Source organism: Leptonychotes weddellii, chromosome 11 (genome assembly GCF_054177405.1).
Source record: "Leptonychotes weddellii isolate Sample4059 chromosome 11, ASM5417740v2, whole genome shotgun sequence".
NCBI classification, from domain to species: Eukaryota; Metazoa; Chordata; class Mammalia; order Carnivora; family Phocidae; genus Leptonychotes; species Leptonychotes weddellii.
Genome location: NC_138379.1, coordinates 33,863,698 through 33,887,076, shown reverse-complemented (window position 1 = coordinate 33,887,076; position 23,379 = coordinate 33,863,698). Strand labels below are relative to the sequence as shown.

The window sequence follows — 23,379 nt, the reverse complement described above, 5'->3', positions numbered from 1 at the left end:
CCCCCCTTCCCTCCTCGCCCTGAAGTAAGATGAGCGTGATGCTGTGGCGCTGGGAACAAAATAACACCACCATGAAGCTGGTAAGGTGGACTGCAGACCCCCTCACTCCCGGGGGGGCACTGTTCCAGTTTTTATCCCCCACCCTGTTCCCCGTCCCCTTTGGGAGTTGTCTTCCCATGATGGAAAGCCCCTGAAATGCATTTCGTACTTGGTGTTTCCTCGTTTTAAACCAGGAAAAGTCGATGTGTGTATGTGTGTGTGAACGATTGAAGGGGGGTGGGAATGGGCCGCAATTTCTCCCAGTCCTTTCCACCTACAAATTCTTGGCAATCTCCTGGGTTGCACATGCTGGGGATTGCGTCCTGCGAGTACGTCTGCGCCCTCACGGCCGCCCTCACCGCCGTCCGGGGTCAGCGTGGTCTGCACCCCCGCCCCCATTGTGTTGGGATACTTGGGGATGCCCGCGGGTGTTGATCTCTGTTGCCGTTTGGCTTGTTTGGGGGAGAAGAAAAACGTGAGCCCAGCTTGAATACGCATCGAGTCCTGTTCTCCCGCCTCTCACAATGGCTTAGTTTTCTTTCTAGCATGCAAGAACCATCTAGGCTGCAGGTACTTTTTCCCTCCTCCGTTTTCAAAAATAACCGCCCGTCACTCCTGGGAGGGCTTAGGAGAGCAGCCTTTTCCACTCTGCCCCAGGAAGCCTGACTCCAGCCCAAGGAGAAAATGTAATCAGAAGGCTCTTCTCTGGGTTTTGCTTTTGTGATTTGCTTTTTATCTGATGGTTTCAAGGGGACCCTAATTCTGCACTGAAGTCAGCCAGCGCTCTGGCCAAGTTAGCTACCCTCGTGGATGTCAGCGTCCTTCTGAGTAAAATGGGGCAAGTTCTCACCTTGTATTGCTGGTGTGAGGATAAGAAACCATATTTGAAATTTTCCTGGCACATAATAAGAGCTCAGTAAGGAATAGGTATCATTAATAAGCTGGAATTCATACTGACTGTGCTCTTTAAAGATGCTCCCCAAAAAGTCACAGGCACTGCATTGGATAACAAGATGCAAAAACAACCTCAGCTGATTCTTCATATAATGAACTTATTTGTTCGAAAAATGGCACCTTGCTTTTCATACTTCTTGTGTTATGTTTGGCCTGTCTAACTGAAAGCTACTATTTTACAGCTTCTTTTAATGTGCTGTAACATTAGCAGACGTTATGCACCTTTGCTGTACTATGTCAGGACTGCATTTGCCTAATCCTTTCCTGGAATCTTTCTCCAACCAGACTGTTGTGGGAGAGCCCAGAGTTTCACACCTTTTCTCTCCAGGCTACACCTGAGATGCCATTCTAGAATGTAGCACGGGGAAAGGTGGGTCCTGGTGTGGACTAGCTAGCGTCGGGTTGCCAGACCTAGATGCTTCTAAGGAAAAAAAAGAAAAGAAAAAGAATGACTTGGCAGACAAGGAAAATGCGGAGCATCCCAGGGGACAGAGCTTGGTGGCAGGTGGCTGTGGTAAGGGCTGGGATGTCCTCATTGCTTCAATGTGGCTGCCTTTTTACCCTACGGAGGGAGCTTTCCCCAGTGTGGGTCAAAGGTCAGCCTTTATTGGGTCTGTCTGAGTCTTTAGACCTGGGTCTCACTTTTCAAATTAACTGGGAGGACCACCCAAGGGTAGTTGTGGTCCAGCAGAGTACTCCCCTATTGGGTGGGGGAGGGGCCAGAGGAACTCCAAGGACCAGGAAGCACTGGGGAGGCAGCAGCTACTGTGCTTGTGCACCCCACTGCCCCCAGGCCCCAGGCAGGAAAGGTGCTTGATTGCATCTCCACACTCACGTAGCCTCGGCTGTCCTCATGCATGGGCCTCAGCTCTTCTGCAGAATTCCGGAAAGCATGGCCACACCATTCGTCGATACATCATTAGTTTGCCTTTTGTTTGGTCACCGACTGACTGGGCGATTTACCGGTTATCGATTATTGGGTACTTACTGTGCACAGAGCCCGGTGGTGGTGGGAGGCTGTGCTCCTCGGGAAAGGCTTTGCTCTGCGATGATCCTTGGTTCGAATTCCAGCCTGGTCACTTACCAGTCTTCGAATCGGTTTTCCTCTTTCCCAGGTTGTGAAAAGATGAAATGAGACTACAGAAACAGGATCCGGCAGAATCTGAAACAGGCGTGTCTGTACTGGGAACAGCTGTTGTTTATTCTTATTCTTATTTTCTCTCCATTGTGCTGTTGGGTGAATGGTTTGGTCCTCTAATGAGCTTGGGGAAGATAAACTTTCTTACCTTTGAATCATGAGTGGCTCTCAGTAGGAATGAGCTCTCTGGGAACATCTTGGAAGTCAATTGTGTGTGAATAACTATCCCAGAATGCAGCGTGGGGCCAGAGGTGAGTGTCGAAACTTTTATCACTGATGCAGTTCAGTAAACATGAAGTCAGTTAATCCACAGCTTGAAAATTCACTGTTCTGATTGAATAATGGAACCAAAGGTTTTTACTTTATCTTCGGTTTTAAGGCTAATTGGATCAAAATAAGGCCAAGAGTAATTAGAGGCAAAACTTGAATCTTTGTGTGTTATCTCTGCAGGGGAATGTCAGAAATGCACCTGCCCACCTAGGCTAGAAGGCAGTAGTCAGCGAATCCACTTCTGTCCAAATCCGACCCGACAGGGTCAACCAGGCCTTTGACGGAAATGAGAGGGGCTGATTGCTCAGGCCTAAAACACCCACTGGGAAGGGTAAGCTTGGGGCACACCCCCAGAGCCTGACATGGGTGGTTCTGACATCCTTATCAGCCCTTGGTTCCCTTCTTTTAGATTCTTCCAGCTCAGGCAGGGCAAGGAGAGGCAATATGGCCCCTTCCGGAGCAGCTTATCATCTGAGAAGCAGCAGAGCCAAAGAATGGGGAGGGAAAAGGGCCTGAGAGCAGCAACCCCTGCAGCCTTACCTGTCCCAGGGCACAGAGCTAAGTGTCCCAGCCAGAGAGACTGCAGTCCTAGCTCTGCGCAGGAATTGCTATCATGTGACTGAGGCCAGGTACATAGCCTCTTACTGTGAGAACTGGAAGGAAGTGTAGTTGACAGGCAGCGCATGGTCACTCTTAGGATTAAAAGATGACCCAGTAGTGTTGCATGTCTCCATGCATGAAGAAAAGACACAACAGAAATATTCCCAGTGTTAACAGTACTGAGCTCTGGGGGGAGATTACCAGGGATTTTTTTGGGGGGGCGGGGTTATATTTCTTTATATTCTAGATTTTGCCAATGACCATACATTATATTTATCAAGGAAAGATAAAAAATAGTACTGCTAAAAATAATCCTATTACTAGCTAACATATGCTGAGCCTTTACTTTGCACTTATTCCACTTCATCCTCTCCATAAACCGGTGAAGTAGAAACAATTATTAGCCCCATTATTCAGATGAGGACGTTAAGGCTCAGAGAGTTAAGTGACTTTCCTAAGTTTCCAGGAATAGAAACTGGTAGAAGCTCTGCTTTGTCTGATGGCAAAGGCTGTGCTTTGAACTCCTCTATTTTAATAGCCTGGGTACATCCTGGAGAGCGGCAGGGTCTTCTGCTGAGCTCAGTATATGATATATGAGTATCTCTGTACTGTACAGGGCTGGGTCTTTCTCTCTGTGAGTTGCTACCCCCTGAGCACCCCCTTTGCTCAGGGAGATGCTGTGATTGAGGAGGAAAGGAAAGGGAACACAGTGAGCAGGCCTGGGTTGGGTCATTGCCCTTCAGTGTCCTGGAAAACACTTAATGGGGCCCTTCCTCAAATGAAGAAGAAAGTGGCTCAGAATGAAGAATAATTGAGAATAATGATGATCAGGGAATGTGCCTCTGACCTTTGACCTTTCCCCCCCAGAGGTTGGTCAAAGACCCCCTGGGCCCATCTGAAGCCAGGCTAACAAGCAGATTAAAAGAGGTCAGTGGGTTAAAGGGCCCTGGCTGGCTTTCTGCAGTTACATTGCTCCCTCCCCAAGGCAAGGATCCTATCTATGGACTCTGCAGGTCCTGAGCTCCCCGGTTCTGTGTTTACCATACTGTGGTCCTACAGCTTTTCCTCATCTTTCTCTGCATAAACTGATTCTCCTCTTAACAACTTCTAGGTTTTTTTTTTCTGAAGAAAGTTCGTTTACCACTCATCTGGAGGTACTCCCCTCTTCTGCTGAAAAATATCAGTCATTTCCACTCTCAGGGACTTCTAGACTTTTTCCTGCTTTCCATTAATTATGACCGGCATAGATTTTACCAATCTCCCAGGTACTGAAATCATGTCCATTTTCTGTTAATTACAAACATCTCAAGGGAAGAAACTCCATCCTTTCCTGGAGAAACCAGGTTGAAATACATAGGAATGTTTCCATATGCATTTCTGCTGTGGGTAATGAGCCATCATAGCCTTGATACACTTTTCAGAATTGAAACCAAAGCATGTAAGGAAGGTTTGACTCTGGTTAATTACTGGGAAAATAAAGAATTCAATATAGGGAAGGGAAGAAAGAAAAATCCTGAAAGTAGTAAGTGGCTTCCTTTAGATGACATTTTGAGGTAACAGGGTTTCCTTCATTTTTATGTTAATAGAGACATAGAGATTTATAATTCGTCCCTCTGGTGATGCAGCATTCTTGCATTACTTGTGTGGACTCGGCAAATATATATATATATATATTTTTTTTTTTTTTCCTTTTTTTGGTTTTGTGCCTGGCTTCTGTCATATGTTGCCAACCACCCAGAAGGTGTGTGTGGCTAAGCTTTTCTTTAGGTCTCTCGGGTTGTCAGCTTGTCCAGGACGCGTGGACCAGACTGCATCATGCTCCTGGCTGGTGACACACGGGCTCTTCGCAGGGCTTGTTCTTTTTGACGCAGACGTTGCAGATGTGATGTCATAGGAGATGTACCCAGGGAGGCTGAGAGGCCATGAAACGAGATGAGGGGTTAGAATGAGTTGGCAGAGATTGTTTAAACAGGGAAACAAGAAAGTGTCATGGAAATATTTAGGAAGACTGGGAGGTAGGAAAGGATTGTCCTCGCCACCAAAGATCCTAACCACACATGGTCATGACGCTGTGGTGTGGGACAGAAGTAAGCACCTGCATTAGACGTGGTCTTTGTCATAGTGAGAGGCCTGCGTGCTCACAGGGAACATGGTAGGACCCTAAGCACAAACAAATCTGTAGGAAGGCAGGTGCTTCGAACAGGGATTTTATCAGCTCTGGTGTGTGCCGTGTCTGCAGAGGGTCCAGGGGTGAGCCTTGGTCCTCAGCTGTAGTTCCTATCAGCTTCTCTGGCACTGTTATGAAGTTTCTGGAATTGGGACTGCAGACTAAGTCATTCCTGGTCAGAAACCTTTTGTGGAATCCTGCTCACTAGTGAATGAAGTCTGACTCCTCCATGGCATACAAGGCCCTCTAGGTGCCAGCAGTGTTTTAAATCTTACTGTGCAGCGCCTCCAGATAGAAGTTGTTCATTCCAATCAGCATGGTCAGCCCTGTGATTTTCTGCTTTCACTGCTCCCTGGGACTAAACGCTTCTTCCCTCTGTCCAGGTACTGTCCTATCTTCCAAAGCTCAAAGCCAGTCCCCCTTCTTCTGTGAAGCCTGCCTGACCACACCACCTCCCGGCATCTGACAGGCAGTAGTACTAGCCCGCCTTGGGTCCCACACTGCCCTAAATCCGGAGCTGCTTGTGTGTGTTGCCAGAGTAGAGGTTAGGAGTATACATACTCCGGCCCCTCCTAGCTCAACTACCGACCTCAGTGTGCCCTTTAGCAAGTACTAACTCCTCTCTCTGAGGCTGTTTCTTCATGGTCGTGATAACTGTTCCAAACTGGGGCTTCTTGGGGTTGTTTGATAAAATATATGTGTTTTGAGCGGCACGCAGCGTATAGCAAGTGCTCAATAAATGTTAGCTTTTGTTATGATGATGATGATACATTCATTCATTCAACAAGTATTGATGTAATTAACGATGAAACGTTTACTACATCCTGGGGGAGCTGCTTCTAAACAAAAAGAAATTTTTGCTTGCATGGAATTTATACAGGCTCCCTGCTCTATCTGCAAGTAGGGTGTTCCAATGAAACCTTTCTTACGGCAAAATGATGTAAAGTGAAGAAGCAGCTGTCATTAATTTGTATGGAATTTTTTTTTTGAGTGTTCCCTGACCCAAAAGACGACCTCTCTTAGGCTTTTCTGATACCTTAGGACACATCTTGCTAGTAGACACACAAAATAAATCGAGATAGAGCACAGATGCTCCCAGACACAGTTCAAAGCTATGGGGCTTGATGCTGAGATGCTGAGTGTAGTTCCCAGGTACGGAGCTTGGCGGCGCCACTTGCCGCTAGGGATAGGCACTGCCTCTCTGAGGGCTCCCTGCAAAACAAATGCAGAAGGAAATGGTCCAGTTTCATTCTTCTGCATGTGGCTGTCCAAAAAACAAACAAACAAACAAACAAAACCCAAAAACAAATGCAGAGTGCTAGTTTCCCTTTTTGCCTTTTTTCGTGAAAGTGAAAATCCTCTTCAGATATTTTCTTGGTTAGTGAAAACAGGTACTAATGTAGGTGTTTCATAAAAATAAAGTAGCATAACAGGAACCTTCTAGAAGTAGGGGATACCTGTATTTTAGTGAAGGAATCAGATGATAAAATACATATTCCTTTTCTATGGTGCTCGGTGCTATGGAGAAAAATACAGCAGGGTAAGAAGGATAGGGAGTCTGGGAGAGGTCACTATTTAATATAGGGTGGTTGAGGAAGGCTTCCCTGCAAATGTGACATGACTATAATCATTACTATCACTCCTCAGGGAGGCATTGTAAGTATGTGCCTGTATCCTTTATTATCCAAGCCAGGATACTTCTGAGAGTGAAAGGGGGTGCTATCAATAATTGCAGTGGGATATAGGCATAAACCAGGCCTGTCCTGGGCAGTGAGATGCTTTTAAACGTGCTTATTCCAAATATAGAGCTTGGCTAAAAAGATAGTATGGTGTCAGACAGGCCTAGATTCACATCCGGGGTTCTGCTACCTTCTAGCTGTGAAATCTTGGGTGAGTCGTTTAATCTCTTTATGTGTCAGTTCCCTCATCTGTTATGCATATGTAATAGGGTTTTTGTGAGAAAGAAATGAGGTGAGCAAGTAAAGCATTCAGTGTAGGACCTGACACCTCACAAGCTGTCAATAAAAACTCATTACCATCATCATCACTATCACCAAGGGCAAAAACTGTTCTTTTTCGTACCTTTCACTGTGCCTGGGAAGGGGTTAGGGATATGCAAGGTGGATGCATTAATGTTAGAAATTGGAAGGTTGGAAATTTAGCTACGCAGTGCACTTGGGAGGTGAGCTGACTTGATCTGCCAAATAGCTGCTTCCATCCATACTCATAGAAAGTAAGACTCATGGTGTTTGAATGTTGGACTCAAAGCTCAGATGGGGGTCTTCGTGCCGGGCAGCCACAGAAAGAGTTAGATAGTCAAGTCCAGGACTAACAATCTTGGAAAGTTAGATCAGGAGGAGGCCCATGACCAGTGGCCCCCAACAATCCATTTCACAATGGGGGAAGCAGGGACCCAAAGAAATGAAATGACCTGCCCAAGGTCTCCTGGCCTGTAACTGGTTTTAATGCATCTGCCGTTATCCACCCTGCAAACTGGGATAACAGAGATTATACAGAACAAGAAGGGAGCACTTAGAATTCCACCTGGAAAAGCCATGTTTCTTTGGAAATGGGCCACAGATGACATAATCCTGCCAAATCCCATTACCCCGGTACTTGGCTAGTCTTTGTATGAAACTTGTTTCGGTGAAACTTGAGCCTGGAGAAGCCAGCTAAAGTACTTACTTTCTCACTGTTGAATGCCTCCTAGACTTGGGCTAACATTTAATCTAAAGACTAAGGTGATATTTCCTGAGATAGCAGTGAGTTCATGTTTTGAAATGAAATGAACTGAGTTTATTGCGTAAGTTGGCTTTTTTTTTTTTTTTTTTAAGTGCTAACTGCGGGAGTAAATGTTCTCTCCGCAAAGTAACGTCAGGCTGCCGTTTGGGGAGGAGTGGGGAGCTGTAGACACGGTAGTTTTCAGTCCTTAGGAGTTGTCTTACTGCCTCCCTGTTTAGGCCCTATTGCACATTGAGCCATATCGTGGTTTAAGGGGGTCCCCTTTTGAATAAATCAATTTCTGACCCAGGACAATTTGGGGACCTCTAGGTTGTTCCTCCATTGCATTTCCTGAATACATGCTATATACTCTCTTCTCTTCTTCCTCTCCGAGATGCTTTTCACTCAGTAAAGGATGGCTGCCTTCCTACCTCACACCAGGTAAGGAGGAGAAAAGTTCTATTTATGGACATTCTTGGACAGCAAGCTGGTCAAAAAAGAAAAAGAGCATGAATATCATTAGATAATGCTAGGAATTCGGAGTCTGGTGCATTATCCTTTTACTTAATTCCTGGAAGTTTCCTCTAAGAAAATGGAGATTGATGTATGACTGAAATAGGCTTCTTCAAGGAGACAGTTGGAGTTTCCAGGCCATATACGGTGCAGTTCCAAGAGATTTCAGGAGCTAAACCCTATTGATTATGACTTTATGGTAGCCATCGTGGATAAAGAATCCCATTTCCCATGCCACCCTCTTGCTTTCAGATTACCTTGACTCTCTGCAGGCACCTGTTAAAGCATAAGCCCTGGTAGGCAGGTGAGAGAGTGGTTGGGGGTCGGGGCAGACAGCAATCGATGCTCCATCATCTTTGCATTCCCCACCCTAACAGCACCGGGCGCACACTATGTGTTCAGTTAATGGGTCAATTCTAACATCCCCATTCTGATTTTTCAACATAATACGAAGTTGAATCACCTAAAATGCTGGGTTGTTCACTGGACGGTTTAATGAAATACCTCGAGTGAGTCTGAGCAGTAGCTTGCAGGGGTTCCTGGGTGTCAGTCCAGGGTGCAGTCTGGCTCCCTGGCAGTAGAGGTCCAACCCAGATCCAACGCTAGAGTGTTTCCGGGTTTGTAGCTATGTGGGATGTGTAAGACAGTGGCACAGAGCTTCCCACTGTGGTGGCTCCTGGGTGGCTCCCCAGGTCGATTGGGCCTGGGGATGTGGAGATCCACCTTGCATCTTCCAAGGAGGAGGGGTAGTCATTTCCCTGTCTCCCCTTCCTTCCCCTCCAACCTCCTTCATGCATGCACACATACAGACACACACAGACACACAACACGAGATCTTTACTTACTGTCATCAGAAACTGAGGTTCTGGACTGAAGTCTGGACTAAATAACCAGGCCCTTTATATCAGAAGTCAAGCTATCATGTGGCGCAGCTATCTGGGGCTTTTACTGTGTGTCCCAGACTGGTAGTTACTGACTGAAGGTGGAGTTAACTCACCCTGTTCTAGATGTGAGGTATAGCTGTGCTCGGGCAGCAGAGGAGTGTGGCTTCTGATTGATTCTGATAGTTAATGTTGCATTAGGAAGAAGAAACACTGCAGCCCACTCCACCTGTCCTTTGAATTTCCTGGCCTGACTGTTGGAATGGTGGTTTTCCAGTTGCTCCAGCTTGTCAACATTTGGTGTGTCCCAGGTGCTGTGTTCAGTTCTAGGGAATGCAAAGATGATGGAGATGCCATAGCTTTTCATCCCACGGTTTATGCTTTGGTGGGCTTCTCTAGACTAAGTCAAAGCTAAGGTGTTGGCATGGAAAAGGCATTCTTTGGGCAGGAGTGCTCTTGTGGAGGCGGGATTGACAGGGCTGGCCAACTGATTGTCAGGGGCCCACAAACAAAAAGGGGAGTTGAAAGATTCCGGAGACTTCTAGCCTGGAAATTTGGACTACAGCACTTGTCACTGAGAGGAGTCAGAGACACGGGGGGAGCAGGTTGGAAAGACAGGGGAATGAGACATGACGGGTTGGTTTGGCAGGACCATGCTGGAGGTTATTTCTATCATCTTTCAGGTTTTATTGAATGCTTATCTAAACTGTGGTCCAAGCTATGCAGGGGGATGGGAATGCAACATAAATCCAGACTGTGCCCTCATCCCTTCTCCTTCCTCGGGACAGAGACAAGTTCCCTTTATTCACCCGCTGAAGCACCTTTTTGGTAAGCACCTTGTAATTCCCCAACTCCAGGACTTCTGATAAATTCGAAAGAACATGACTTAGGCCTGAGTCCAAAGGAAGGCTTCCTGCCTTCTCTCCCATGAGTGGATCACATGGTCAAACTGGTATAACCTGCCCCCTGGACTCCCAGGTGGAGAGGCTAAACAGAGAGGAAAAGGGTACCAGAGATGCCTGCACCCCACAAGTAAAGGAGACTGCAGGGAGCCTAATTCCTGCCTTTGAACCCCCCAGGAAGTTGGGGCCCCTTAAGAGTACTGATCTCTGCAAGGTCAGATTAGACACTGCATCTCCTGTGGGGGTGGAGAGAGAAGCCAGAAATGCTGATGGTGCTTCCTTCTTCAGGGAATCAAATGGGATCTTGGGAAAGAGAGAAAAGGGGAGAATTTCCTCAACATGCTCCCTGCCATCAAGCTCTTAACAGACCAGCTGCGGAGGCCAGACTAACACAGGGGGAACACACTTCTACAACTTACTGAGCAAGAACTGTGTGCCAGCTACCCGCATGCACAGGGAAACAGTGCATGCTATGGTCTGAAGCAGGACCTAGGGATCTTCCAAAGGGTGTAGCTTAAGTGCTGCAGGAGATCAGAGGGAGGCAGCCTGTATAGTGCATTGATTCTGGAAACCAAAAGAACTTGGTGCAAGTCATTACTTAACTTGTCTGAGCTTCAGTTTCTGTATCTGGAAGGTTGGTGGAATCTTTTCCTGCCAAGGATGTCAGAAATCTTAGAGCTATGTACGTGATAACATGATGGTATACCTAGAGAGGGGCTGGCACATAGCAAGGACTGAAAAATTGGGACTTCTCAGACTCCGGACACAGCCAGGATGGGTGTCCTTAGGGAAGCCTTACAAATCTAGAACTTGGTGCTGGGCTTGGAGAATGAGCAGAATTTGGAGCAGGAGAAAGGAAGGGTTGCAGTTGGGCGAATGGCAAGTGTAAAGGCTCACATTTTCTTGATTTTATGAAATTTCTTTCACAAGTTAGCAGGAGAGAGGATTATGAGTAAGACCACCTGGTTTTCTTAGCTCAGAGAGAGAGAAGACTCACTCTCTTCTCCTCAAAGGAACCAGGATACCGGTCTCGCTTTTTTACTTTCTCCATTCTGAGCAGTGTGGTTCCAAGGACAATTTAACATGAATATTTCAAATTTAATATGTCCCAGATGTGGTGCTAAGTAACCCCTTAGACCGTCTCCCCACCTCGCTCTTTGCACTTCTGTAAGCCAGGCTTTCTCAGCCTCAGCACTATGGCCATTTGGGGCCCAATAATTATTTGTCATTGGGGTCTCGGGGATTGTGGGATGTTGAGCAGCATCCATGGCTTCTACCCATTATAGAATATTTAGTAGCAACCTCTAGTGGTGACAATCAAAAGTGTCTCTGTGAATTTCCAAAATGACTGCTGGTTGAGAACCATGGCAGCAAAGGGCCCTGCCGTTTAGCAGCTGCTCAAGACAGAGCATAATTCTTCGCTAGAATCCTCGATTCATCCTTTTCCCACACACCTCCTCTCTCTTCTGTATCCTCTTTGGTTTCTCACTGGCCTCCGGCTGCACCGTCTTGCCTTGAACTTACTAAGTCTTTCCTAGGGGAGTACACCTGTGCCATTCACTTGACTCAAGTGCTCTTCCCACTTTTCACATGACTGGCTCTTTCCTATCCATTGGTACTCAACCTAGTGGAGCTCCTTCATAGAGGCTTTCCCTGACCCATCCATCTATCTCGTGTAGGTATCCTTCCAAAATCTCAGTCCCTATGTTTTCTTCTTCAAACGCCTCTCACAGTAATCAGCTGTCTCCTTCATCAGATTGCTGGCCTCCGTGAAGGCAAGAATCATGCTTGACTGTTTTTAAATGTGTCTCCACTACCAGGCACAAGATACGTACCTAATATGTGTGGACTAAATAAATAAATTAAGGAAGAGAGATGCCATTAATCTAGTTTAAAATTGGTAATAGCACATCTCTGGAATTAGACTTCCGATAAGATAAGGAATATGCCAGTTTTCTTCTTTGAACCTCTCAGGACTGTCAGCAAATGCCTAATAAGGAGTAGCTGTCAAGGGGCGCCTGGGGGGTTCATTCAGTTGAGGCAGGATTGTTGGGCATCTGCCTTCCTCTGAGGTCATAGTTCCAGAGCCCCCGGATCTAGCGCTGCATCAGGCTGCCTGCTCAATGGGGAGTTGGCTTCTCCCTCTCCTTCTGCTCCTCCCCTGCTCATGCTCTCTCTCTCTCTCTCAAATAAGTAAAATCTTTAAAAAAAAAAAAAAAAGTAGCGGCTGAAGAAATAATCATTGAATAAGTAAATCACTCATTCTTGTGTAGTAACAATTTATGTAAATAAATATCACGTGAATGCATAATGATTAACATAAACAGACTTTAAGCAAGTAGTTGAAACCCCAAGATCATTCTTTGACCTTCTCCGACCTTTATAGGGAAGGCTTGATCCCCCCATGCTCACACCTAGCTCCAGGTCTAAGATATTGATGCTATTTTCAGACTTTATTGTAGCCAGAACATACAAATGGCATACTGCCTGGCCCATACTACATGTTCAATGCATCTTTGTTGACTTGACTTGAATCAAGGCACTGAAGAAAGAGAAGAGATTTAGGCGAGGTGATGTACTGGGAGGCGTACTCATCACACCTTGGAAATGAATCAGGAACTCATCAGGTCTTGATTAGAGGCAGACAAATTTCATATCCCCTGAGAATTTACTGTCCAACGGGAGAGGTGCAGACTTTGGAACACAGGATAGCACATAAGTATACTAAACAGCATGGTACTATTTTGAATATCTTCTCAGTTGCTTTGAATCAGTATTAGGGCCTTTTTTCTTCTCTCTGGACCAGACCCTCGCTGTAAGAAGCATGGAGAAGTAATGAAGATTCTTCACATTCTCAGACTGCTTTCTGGGAATCCTGCAAAGTCCCGACTTCTTCTCTGATTACTCTTCCCATGGTTGAGTTCAAGAGCATTTTGCAAACCCGGACTTCAAATCTGGGAAAATGCTTTATGACCATTTTTATGACCTCAAAGCAACCCACTAAGGCAAGTTATTTCCCTGGCTTTGCCAAAGGGGAAAAACCAAGGGCCTGGTAAATTGCCCAGGATCTCCCAGGCTCAGATGCTCACTTGTGGGCCGGCCCTCATACACCCAGCCGCATGCCGGCTCCTTCCATTAGACGTGCTTTGGCTGCTCTGGGAAGGGCCTGTCAGCAACCTCAGCCCACGTTTCCATGGACCTCATGGTCTTCCTCAGGAAGGGGGAAGGCCCATTTCAGAGAGCCATATACTGTTAAAGCTGTAAGTTTTCAGTGCAAAATTCTAGTCCAAACCAATCCTTTTATACTTGGGCCAACTGAAATCCAGAGAGGGAAAGTGATTTGCTTAAGGTCACAACCCAAAGTCTCCTGACTTCCAGCCCAGTGCATTTTTGATTCCAACACAGTTGTCTCATATTAGAAAAGTGTCCTCAGCACCCACGAGGTTTCATTTCTTAGGGGCAGGATAGTGCAGTGAACAGAACAAGGGCTGGTTTTTGGTGTTTTGGCTTATTGTTGTTTGTTTGTTTGTTTGAGAGGTAGTTAGGGCACTTAGGACAATGGTTAAAGCAAGGCCTCTGGAGCCAGCCTGCCTTGGTTTCCATTGCAGCCCAGATGTTCACCATGTACCTTGCTTAATCCGTCTGGGCCTCAGTTATTCTCATATGTGAAATAGAGATAATCACAGTACCTCTCTGTGTGCCGAGTGAGGATTAAATGGGTTAATATACGTAAAGGTCTCAGAACAACACCTGGCTCAGTATAAGGACTACAAAATGTTGCTCCCGTCATGGTGCGAATCCCAACCTCGCACTGGCTGTGTGACCTTGGGCAAGTTATCTGACCTCTCTCAGCCTCAGATTCCTCCTCTGTAGGAATGATTCTGGCTTAGCAGGATTGTTGAGTAGACTAGAGGCCGTGCATATGGAGGCACCTGCCTGTCTAGGAGGCCCTGAGTCAACGGCCCGATCTTGTACTGCCTTCCAAGGGGTGAGGATACTAGGCTTGTGCGGCGGTCCACACGGCGTCCGCCACCAGGTTGGTGCTTAAGTTGTTCCTTTCTTTCTCTCTTTGCAAAAGGAAGGACATTAGGGTTGGATCTGCTGCTGCATCTGAGGAAGACCTTTCACTTTAGTGACATTTGTTTAAAAAGAGTTTATCTTTTCTATGAGTTAACAGGTACTGAGCACTTGCTAGGTGGCACGCACCGTTCCGTGCCTTACACACATCACCGCATTTACTCTGCACCACAGCCCCGTGACGTCAGTGCTATAATTATTCCTGCTGTGTACATAAGGATACGAAATCCCCCAAGATAGTAACTTACCCTGAGTCCCATCGTTAGTGAGAAGGGGAGCCACACTATTGAACCCAGATCAATCTGGCCTGAAAAATCTATACTCTTAACCACTCACTGCTAGGAACTGTGCCAGGCCCTGGTTGTAGACCAGGCCTGCAGGGGTTGATGTCACTTACACCGAGGACACCAGAGGAGGATGGGGCACCCCTCCTGGGTTAACCATTACCATCTCACCAACTGCCAGATGAAGAGGACACGGCAAAGGAACCCCTCCCCTTGCCTTCCCACCCCACCCCACCCCACCCCACACACTAAATACACCAATCAGCTACAGCCTATACATGCCAAGCCCGCCAAGTTCCCTTCCCAGCCCAGGTGCAGAGCCCATGACATGGCAGGTCTCCAGGCCCAGCGCTGGGCAGGAAGAAGCTGTGCCTGGAACTTCTCAAAGGACCATCTTCATCTGCGAGGAGAGAGACCCCATCCCATTGCTGTTGGTGGATACACACAGTAGCAGAGTTGGGGTGCTCTAGAGTTCTTTCCTTCCCTTAGAAAGAGTTCCCAAGTGAGGACATCTGTGACTCGTCACCTTTCTTAAGCTAGGTAAGGGTTTGGGGCAAGCTGAGGGGTTGCATTAGAAGCCTGGGCTGTATCCATCCAGAGAGCAGGCACCCAGGCCTCCTGGAGGAGAGTCCGGCTGGGATGAGCAGAGCTGAGGGTGGTGCTCAGTAGGTGTGGAAAGCATATGGGACTTGGGATGGACTCCTTCAGATTCCAGCTCTGCTGTGCACCAGTAACATGGCTCTGGGCCTCATTGACTCTCCTCTAGTATGGAGATGGTCAGTCCTTCCCGCCTAAGATTTCTAGTGGAGTTCTGTAGAGGCCTTAGGTGAGCAGAGATGCTGACACAGTGCTGAGCCCATAGGAGATACTTTGCAGGTGTCTGTCTTCTGCTATCTCTGTAGAGCCCTGCCGCTGGGCCCTCATGAGGGAAGGACTGCTGTGGGCATGGGGTGGGGGTACCTGTTCTTCACAGGCATGGCTAATTCCTATACCTGAGTGGTGGTGGGAGGTGATTCAATTCAGAGAATGAAGGGAGAGCCTCCCTTTCTGCCTGGCTCCCTAACACACCCATACTTAGGTCCAGGTCACAGGCTTTAGGAACGCCTATGTCCTGACATTCCTGTCTGCCATCCATCCCTTAGCCTCTCCCCTTTCCTCCGTAACTTCTTATGGAAGCCCAAGCCCTTACTGCCAGGGGGGATCTGGTTCTAAGCTGTGGGAAGCATGGTCCCTTCTTGGTGCCAAGCGCAACACTGTGGTCTGCTGTGGGGGACAGCACTCCCTTTAAACAAGAACCATTTTCCAGGACCACTGAAGACTCAAGTTCTACTGTCTGTCTGGCATGCACCTCAGGCTTCCAGAAGGATGGAGTAAATAAAGCCTCCCCTCCTCCCTGCTGCCACCCCTCTGCTGCTCTTTGAGGAAGCTGGGAAGCAAAGGCCTTCTCTGCAAGCTTGCCAGCAGTTATGGACTCAGTCTCTGCCGGGATGCAGGCTCTGGTTTATGTCTCCCTTTGGGACTTCTCTTCTTTATTCAGGACTTCCAGCTTCATTAATAGGTACCTTTAATACTCTTATCTCAGCATGCCTTCTGGGTTTACTGAAGCATAATGCCAGAGCACATTCCTCCTTGGAAGTTACAGTTTGTTCTGGGGAGGTTTTGGGCTCTTAACTTTGAAACCACAAAGGTAGAATGGGCTTGGATTATGGGGGCAGGGGAGAGGCAGAGGAAGACGGGATGCGCTTGATAGCTTATTTTTGAGTGAGCCACTTTTCTTTAATAAGGATGGAGATGCTGCCCTGAGCTTGTCTTAATGCATATATTTTTTAAAGATTTTATTTGTCAGAGAGAGAAAGAGAGACAGAGCACAAGCAGGGGGAGCAGCAGGCAGAGGGAGAAGCAGGCTCCCAAGGAGCAGGGAGCCCAATGCAGGACTCGATCCCAAGACCCTGGGATCATGACCTGAGCCAAAAGCAGACACCCAACCGACTGAGCCAACCAGGTGTCCCGTCTTAAATCATATTTTATATAACAGTTATTGTTACATTCGAAGATATTTGTTGTCCATCTCTGTTTTAGAGCTAGTGGCTATATGTACATTCCGTTTCACTTTCATGATGATTGATTTTAGGAAAGCCAACCAAATCAGGTAAAATTCCAGCCAAGTTATAATTTATTCCTTCAGGAAGTTTTGATTCAGTGCTGAAGTGTGCCTAGTCTTTACTGGTTGCTTTTCCTCACTTTCTTAGGTCTCCACTACCATCACTTGGCCCCAGCCTCTTGCACCTGGATTATTCCACTAGCCAAGTACCTGGGCTCCCTGTTTCCACTCCTGCCCCCAACCCTCCATCCATTCTTCCCACAGGTGGCCACAGTGACCTTTAGAAAACTTAGATCATGTTGGTCCCCATTTAAGCCTTCCCGGGACTGGCCATTGTATGTTGACTAAACTCAACACCCCCATCATGGCTTGGGAGGTCCCACGTCATCTGGCCCCTACCTGACACCTGATATTATCCCACATTACCCTTTTTTCTGTGAGGGCAGGCACCCAGAACTCCTTTAATGTTCTTTTCACAATTTATTGCTCTTTGCCACCTCCAAGCCTTTGTCTTGGCTGTTCCTTTGCCCCGAATATTCTCACCCAGCTTTTTACATGATGCTTCCTTCTCATTGTATCCTCATTGAAGTCTCCCTGACCCCCCACTCAGCCACGACCTCACATCACTCTCTGCCTTTCCCTCATAACACACCACATGCACTGAAATTGTCCTTTACAAATCTATTAACTTACCATCCATCTCACTCAACTTGTCGATAAGTTCCATAACTTCAGGGACATGTCTGATTTTCTGCTGAATTCCTGGTACCTAGTACAATATCTGGTCCAAAGGTAGGGCCCAATAAATATTTGTCAACTGAATGAATGCCTGAACAAACAGACGAACTACTTGAGCAGAGTCTTTGGAAATCGAACACCTGTGTCTGGAGTGGTAAGGAGCCTTCCTTCTTACCTCACTCAAGCCAGCAAGGCTTCCTCCCCCTCACTAACTGTTAGGATCCTACACCAAGTACACTGTTGTTACGTTGGTTATATTGAACTGAGGTGTCTTTCTTAAACTGTTTCTCGCATACTCGCTGAGATCCTGGTTTTGTGGACAGGATTTGTGGCTGCTGAACAACCCAACGCAATTGCTTTACATAGCAGGTGTGGCCTCACCCTCCAGAAAACATTGTGAGCCAAGGTGTTATTTATAGTGAGTAGAACAACTGTTTCTCCAGAAGACATTTTCCTATATTAGACATATTCTAGGCTGTGCTTTGTGACATCTCTGCTAAAAATGACCGTGGTAGATCCATAGGGAATTTGGTCTTATCCTCTGTTGATAATGAGTTGCTTCCTTGGCATTGTTTCTAGCCTTTTCCCTTATGCCCTCGTATGCTGAGTTTGGGGGGACCCTCGGTGCCAGTAGCATCTTCATGGGATGGCTGGAGAGAAAAATCACCCACTTCCTTTCCCTCTCATAATTGTGAGTCTGCATCCTGAAGTTACTTAGCTTTGCAGCCATAGCCCTGTGGCTAAGGAAGTCAGCCATGGCCTAGTACTACTTATATTTGGTGCCAACTGCATGCTAACAGAGCTATTGTTCCCCGACTTCTTTGGAAGCCAGATCCTGAGAAGAGAGCTCATGCATTTACATCCCACTAAGGGCACCTGACCCTTTGTGGCCACCCCTGTTACATCTTCAGTGTGGGGAGTCTCCCCTCTGTTCAGTCACATCTGGTTAGAACAGGAGATGCCTGTGATTCTGAGAATTGCCCAGAAACTACTTACCCCCTCTCTACACTGGAAGGAAGGGAGTTAGGCTGTTTATTCTAGCCTCGGGATCATTTTATGTTTATGAATATTTACAAGGACTCAAAATAAACAAGTATTTTTAAAAAGAGTATATCCAGATACTAACATTTTTCCCAGTTAGCATTTATTTGAATAATTTATTGCAAATCTTTCTCCTTCCACCAACTCTAGGAATACACACACACACACACACACTGCATTTAGATAAATAAATTCAACTAAAAACCACCATTGAAATGAATGATTTAATTTAGAAGGGGTAGCTGCTTCCTTCTGCCCCACTCAGTACCCTTTGGAGTAAGCAGGCATGTTCACTAGCTCCTTTCCCGGGCACAGGACTGAAGCAAGTGGGGTTGACTCACATGTCCAGTGCCGCAGTCTGCAAATGGCTATCAGAATCCTTAACTCCATCTGACAGTCTTCCTTTAAGAGCCCCCCCAAAGAAAAGTGGGACAGAACATTATTTAAAATGAATTGGGAACATTCTCAGAGCTATCTCATACTATCCTGATAAAGCAAGTAGATCAGATATTTGAAATTCCCCAGAAAATATATTTGTAAGATTTAAGTCTGTGTTACCCAAACATCATCTTACACCGTACTCATATTTTTTGCCATATTTGTCTACCTTTTATATTGCTTGATTGGTTTCCTTCAAGTTGACTACTTAATTTAAGGAAAATCATTTAAAGAGGAAACTATATATTCCACCTATAAATGCAAAAGCAGTATCATTGGGCATAATGGAATGTAATCCTAGAAATAGATGTGTAGCTATTAAAATACGATGTTTATCAGCATGCATTCTAAACTCTTGCAAAGCATGCCACCATGGTTTTTCTACCACACTTTGTGAAACAGGATGAGAAAGGAAATCGAAGTCTTGTTGACCAGAGAGGAAAGGAAGATAGACCAGAGAAAGGAGGAGGAAGTATTGAAGGACACAGAGTGGTCAGAAAGTTTTTGTCTAACATGAAATGTTAAGTTAGCCATCTCAGAAGTGTGGTAAAATCTGTCCCTGCGACAGGTCTGGTTTTCTCATCCAGGGTTGCTCTGGGACAAATGGTGGCTATTTCCTTTCCCAGCACACGATTCTGTAGATGCTCCGAGCCCTCCTTGGCCATGGGAACTGTTGGGTAATACACACGCTTATTGTAAGTCCCACAGACCAGTGGCTTTGACAGGCGCTGTGGTGCCTGTTGGCATAGAGGCAGTTTCCAAGGTTGAGATAAATCTGGGCCCTGGATGGACTCCTGAAGTGAGCAGCTCCTAAGACCAGGGCTGAGCCCTAAATTCCATAAGAAATAATGTGATATACGTAGTTACTGAGCTGGAGATGCTGAGCAAATTGAGGACTTACTCAGTTGGGGTCAGTGCAGGAACTTGGAACCATTCTAGGTAACTTGAGCAGGAAGGGATATAATACAGGGAATTGGCTGGGGCGCCTGGGTGGCTCAGTCGTTAAGTGTCTGCCTTTGGCTCAGGTCATGATCCCAGTGTCCTGGGATCTAGCCCCACATCAGGCTCGCTGCTCAGCAGGGAGTCTGCTTCTCCCTCTCCAGCTCCCCCTGCTTGTGTTCCCTCTCTCACTGTCTCTCTCTGTCAAATAGATAAATAATATCTTAAAAAAAAATACAGGGAATCGGTGACATACAAAATTGCTGGAAGGACAGAAGTTAAGAGGATGCAGTTATGCTCTTGGTTTTGAGGTCACACCACTACAGCTGAGATCTAGAGGGCCTGGTGACGTGGGCACTGTTCTGCCTGGCTGCCCCTACCCACCCACCTCTGACTCTCATGAAGCTGATGACCGCACGCTGGACCCTGATCTGGCTTCCACAGTCACTCCCATCTGTTGCAGTTTGCTTGCAAGCCCCCCTCTGCCTCTCTCCTGCTTTTCAGACCTAAATCACACACAGAAGCCCAGCTGCAAGGGAGTCTGGGACGTGCATCCAGACTGCAATATGGAAGTGAAGGAGAGCATAGGAGGGGGTAGGTGTGAATGCTGTGTGCCAATAGACAAGGTTACCCATGGGGAGATATGGCAGACAACTAGCTGGGGTAAGTGTGCGACTCCCAGACATTTGATAGCAAGCAGCGACTACCAGTGGGTCTCCGGAAGGAAAGAATCATATTGGCTTGATCTGGAGCTTGCAAAATTCTGGTCTGGGAACGTAGGGGGATGTGGTAGAGAGGCTCTTGGTCAGGGGCCGTCAGAGATGGAGCACTACAACGCTACCAACTTGTCTTTCAGCATGAAGGCTTAAAAATCTCCCATGTCCTTTTTCTTGAACACTCACTAGGTTCCATGCATTATACTGAACACATTTTATGTGTGGTATCTCAATTCTCCCTCTGAAAGTGATGTCTTCCCGTTTTTGCCGCAGAGAGCCTTAGGAAGGCACCCAAGGTCCCATGGCTGGTAGGCAGTGAGCCTTGATGCTAAACCCAGGTCAGCCTGATGCTAAGGCCCGTGTGCCCATCACAAAGCCACACTGCCTGTCTGTGGAGGGCAAGGAGGGTGGGGGTGCAACTGAGCCATCAGTGCCAGGCTATGGATTCTGAACTTGATCTCAGAGGATGAGAGGCATCCCTGGAGGTTTGACAGCAGGGGAATGATGTGACGGAGGTGTGCAGATGGATGTAGCAGAATGTAGGCCTGAGTGACTCGGGAAAAGGCCAGGGGCAGAGAGCAGCTAGGGAGGAGAGCGGTAGGTGAGATGTTCCAGCACATTCTTGCCCTTCTTCCTCCTTGGTGTTCCAAGAGGGTGAGCTCTTTGACTAACGATTCCTGAATCCCGGGTGATTTTAGTCTTTCAGTTTGGTCGGTGAAGCAGATGACTTTTAAAAAGCATTTTTCCTTTATTCACTGATAGTTTTAATCTTAGACTATGGCCGAGGGTCAACTTTCTGACACAAATCATTGTCTCGCTTTCTTTTTAGTGCTATTTTTTTTTTTAAATCCTTTGACAATGATGTTGATGATTTATCTTACTACCTGAGCTGCTCTGGTCATGGGAGTCAGTGGGAGCAGGCCAACATCTGTGGGAATGGACAGTGAGCTGTGGCAGTTCTGGTGGAAAGAAGCCAATTCTAGGACAAATGATGAATTTTCTAATCAGAGATACTAGGGGCGCCTGGGTGGTGCCATCGGTTAAGTGTCTGACTCTTGGTTTCGACTGGGGTCATGATCTCAGGGTCCTGAGATCAAGCCCCTTGTGGGCTCCACGCTCAGCACGGAGTCAGCTTGAGATTCTCTCTTCCTCTCCTTCTGCCCCTCCCACTCATGTGCGTTCTCTCTCTCTCTCTCTCAAATAAATAAATAAATCTTAAAAAAAAATACCTGGTTCAAATTCCGACTCTGCCACTTTGTGTTTGGAGCTTATAGAACTAGGGCGACTTGGGGCACCTGGGTGGCTCAGTCAGTTAAGCGTCTGCCTCCAGCTCAGGTCATGATCCCAGGGTCCTGGGATCAAGGCCCGCATCGGGCTCCCTGCTCAGCGGGGAGTCTGCTTCTCCTTCTGCCTCTGCCCCTCCCCCCACCAGTTCATACTCTCTCTCTCTCTCAAATAAATAAAATTAAAAAAAAAAAAAGAGCTAGAGCGACTTGCTTATCTTCTCCGAGCTCCGGTCTCCTCCCGTACAGAGGAGGGATGACAGCGCTGACTCTTATCAGGCTGTTGTCAGGACTTGGTGAAGCCTTGTGTGGGCATGCATATGGTAGGAGTTCTGGAAACAATTTTCACCTTCCCTTTCAGCTTTTTGGGATCTGTGGGAGGTGGCTCCAGCTGAAGCCAGTTGGTGTGAACCTGGTCCTAATGATTTACCCTCTAGGGCTTTTTTCTCCTAGTGGTCCTGGTCTGATTCCCTCCCTCTGGTCCCTGGCACAGGCCTTAGGGTAGACAGATATGCATTCCAAACCCACCCAGGAGAAGGGCTGGTGAGCCAAGCCTGGAACACTGTTACCTCCCGGTGAATAAGAGCCCACACCAAACACCGGTTGATGGCGTTTGAGTTCATCTAGCAGGTGCAGCGTATCCACTCAGTCCACTTAAAATGTGTCTCTTTTTTTCTGTCATAGACAATGTACACTCCCTTCCCCACCGAGTGAAACCCTCCGACATGAGCTTCTTGGCAACTCCCACCTCTCTGCCAGTGCAAAGAGCTGGAGGCTTTTGCAGTTCTCCAAGCATCTGGCCCGTCTTATCCAGATGACATTTGGAATTTTAATCTTCTGGTTATGGGTTTTCATAAATCTGGTTTGAAATCATCACTGCCAGTCTCCTCTGCTGTGGGAAAATGGCTTGGAAGAGACACGAGGAGAGGCTGGTTTGCGCGCGTGTGGGGATGACTGGAGAGCGCGCGGGGCATGGTGGGAGGGAGGCTGTGGAGGAGGAGGTGGGGCTTGTTTCTGACTGCGGACCAAGCACTGCTTTAGCGTAACTCTGCTCTGGAAGGCTGTGCTGGGGCTTTGGGATCCCAAGCTTGCACTGTGCCAAGCACTGTGGTGGTGCATTACTTACATTATCTCTCGGCTCCCTTCACATGACACCTGTTGTACAGAGAGAAGAACTGAGGTTCGGAGATATTAAATAACTTGCCTGAGGTTACCAAATGCAAGGTGGAGAGGATTTTGAAGTCTGGGTTTAACAGACTTCAAAGCCTGTTAGCTTTTCCAGTACACCTGACAACCTCCCATTAATCTATGGATTCTTGGAAGCAAAATCCCCAAATCCATAGATCTGAAACACTGGGACTACCCTAGCTGGCATTCTTTTAACCCCTCAGCACCCATCTCCTCTACTGCGCTCAGGGAGTGGGGCTGGGTTGGGGGGGCAGTTTAAGGCAGAGAGGTGAGCACAGGTTGAGCCTGAAAGACTTTGCCAAGGGCTCAGGAGTAGTTGGGATTTCATCTGGAGGGTAATGGGATGCTCTTGAAGGTTTTCGCAGGAGAGTGGCAGGAATCCACTTTAG

At 47.1% G+C, this 23,379-nt stretch overlaps 1 protein-coding gene and 2 long non-coding RNA genes across 8 annotated transcripts in view; all 3 read left to right on the top strand.

The window, feature by feature from the left end:
• NAV2 (neuron navigator 2) overlaps positions 1-23,379 on the top strand; it is a 708,473-nt gene that overhangs the window by 389,349 nt on the left and 295,745 nt on the right. The gene's annotated exons all lie outside the window — the stretch shown is intronic.
• LOC145716178 (uncharacterized) lies at positions 93-4,658 on the top strand. The gene is made up of 2 exons (XR_014138648.1): positions 93-2,382; positions 2,582-4,658. It is a non-coding gene; the product is annotated as an uncharacterized LOC145716178 (long non-coding RNA).
• Positions 14,331-21,966, top strand: LOC145716175 (uncharacterized). The gene is made up of 2 exons (XR_014138637.1): positions 14,331-15,086; positions 15,853-21,966. It is a non-coding gene; the product is annotated as an uncharacterized LOC145716175 (long non-coding RNA).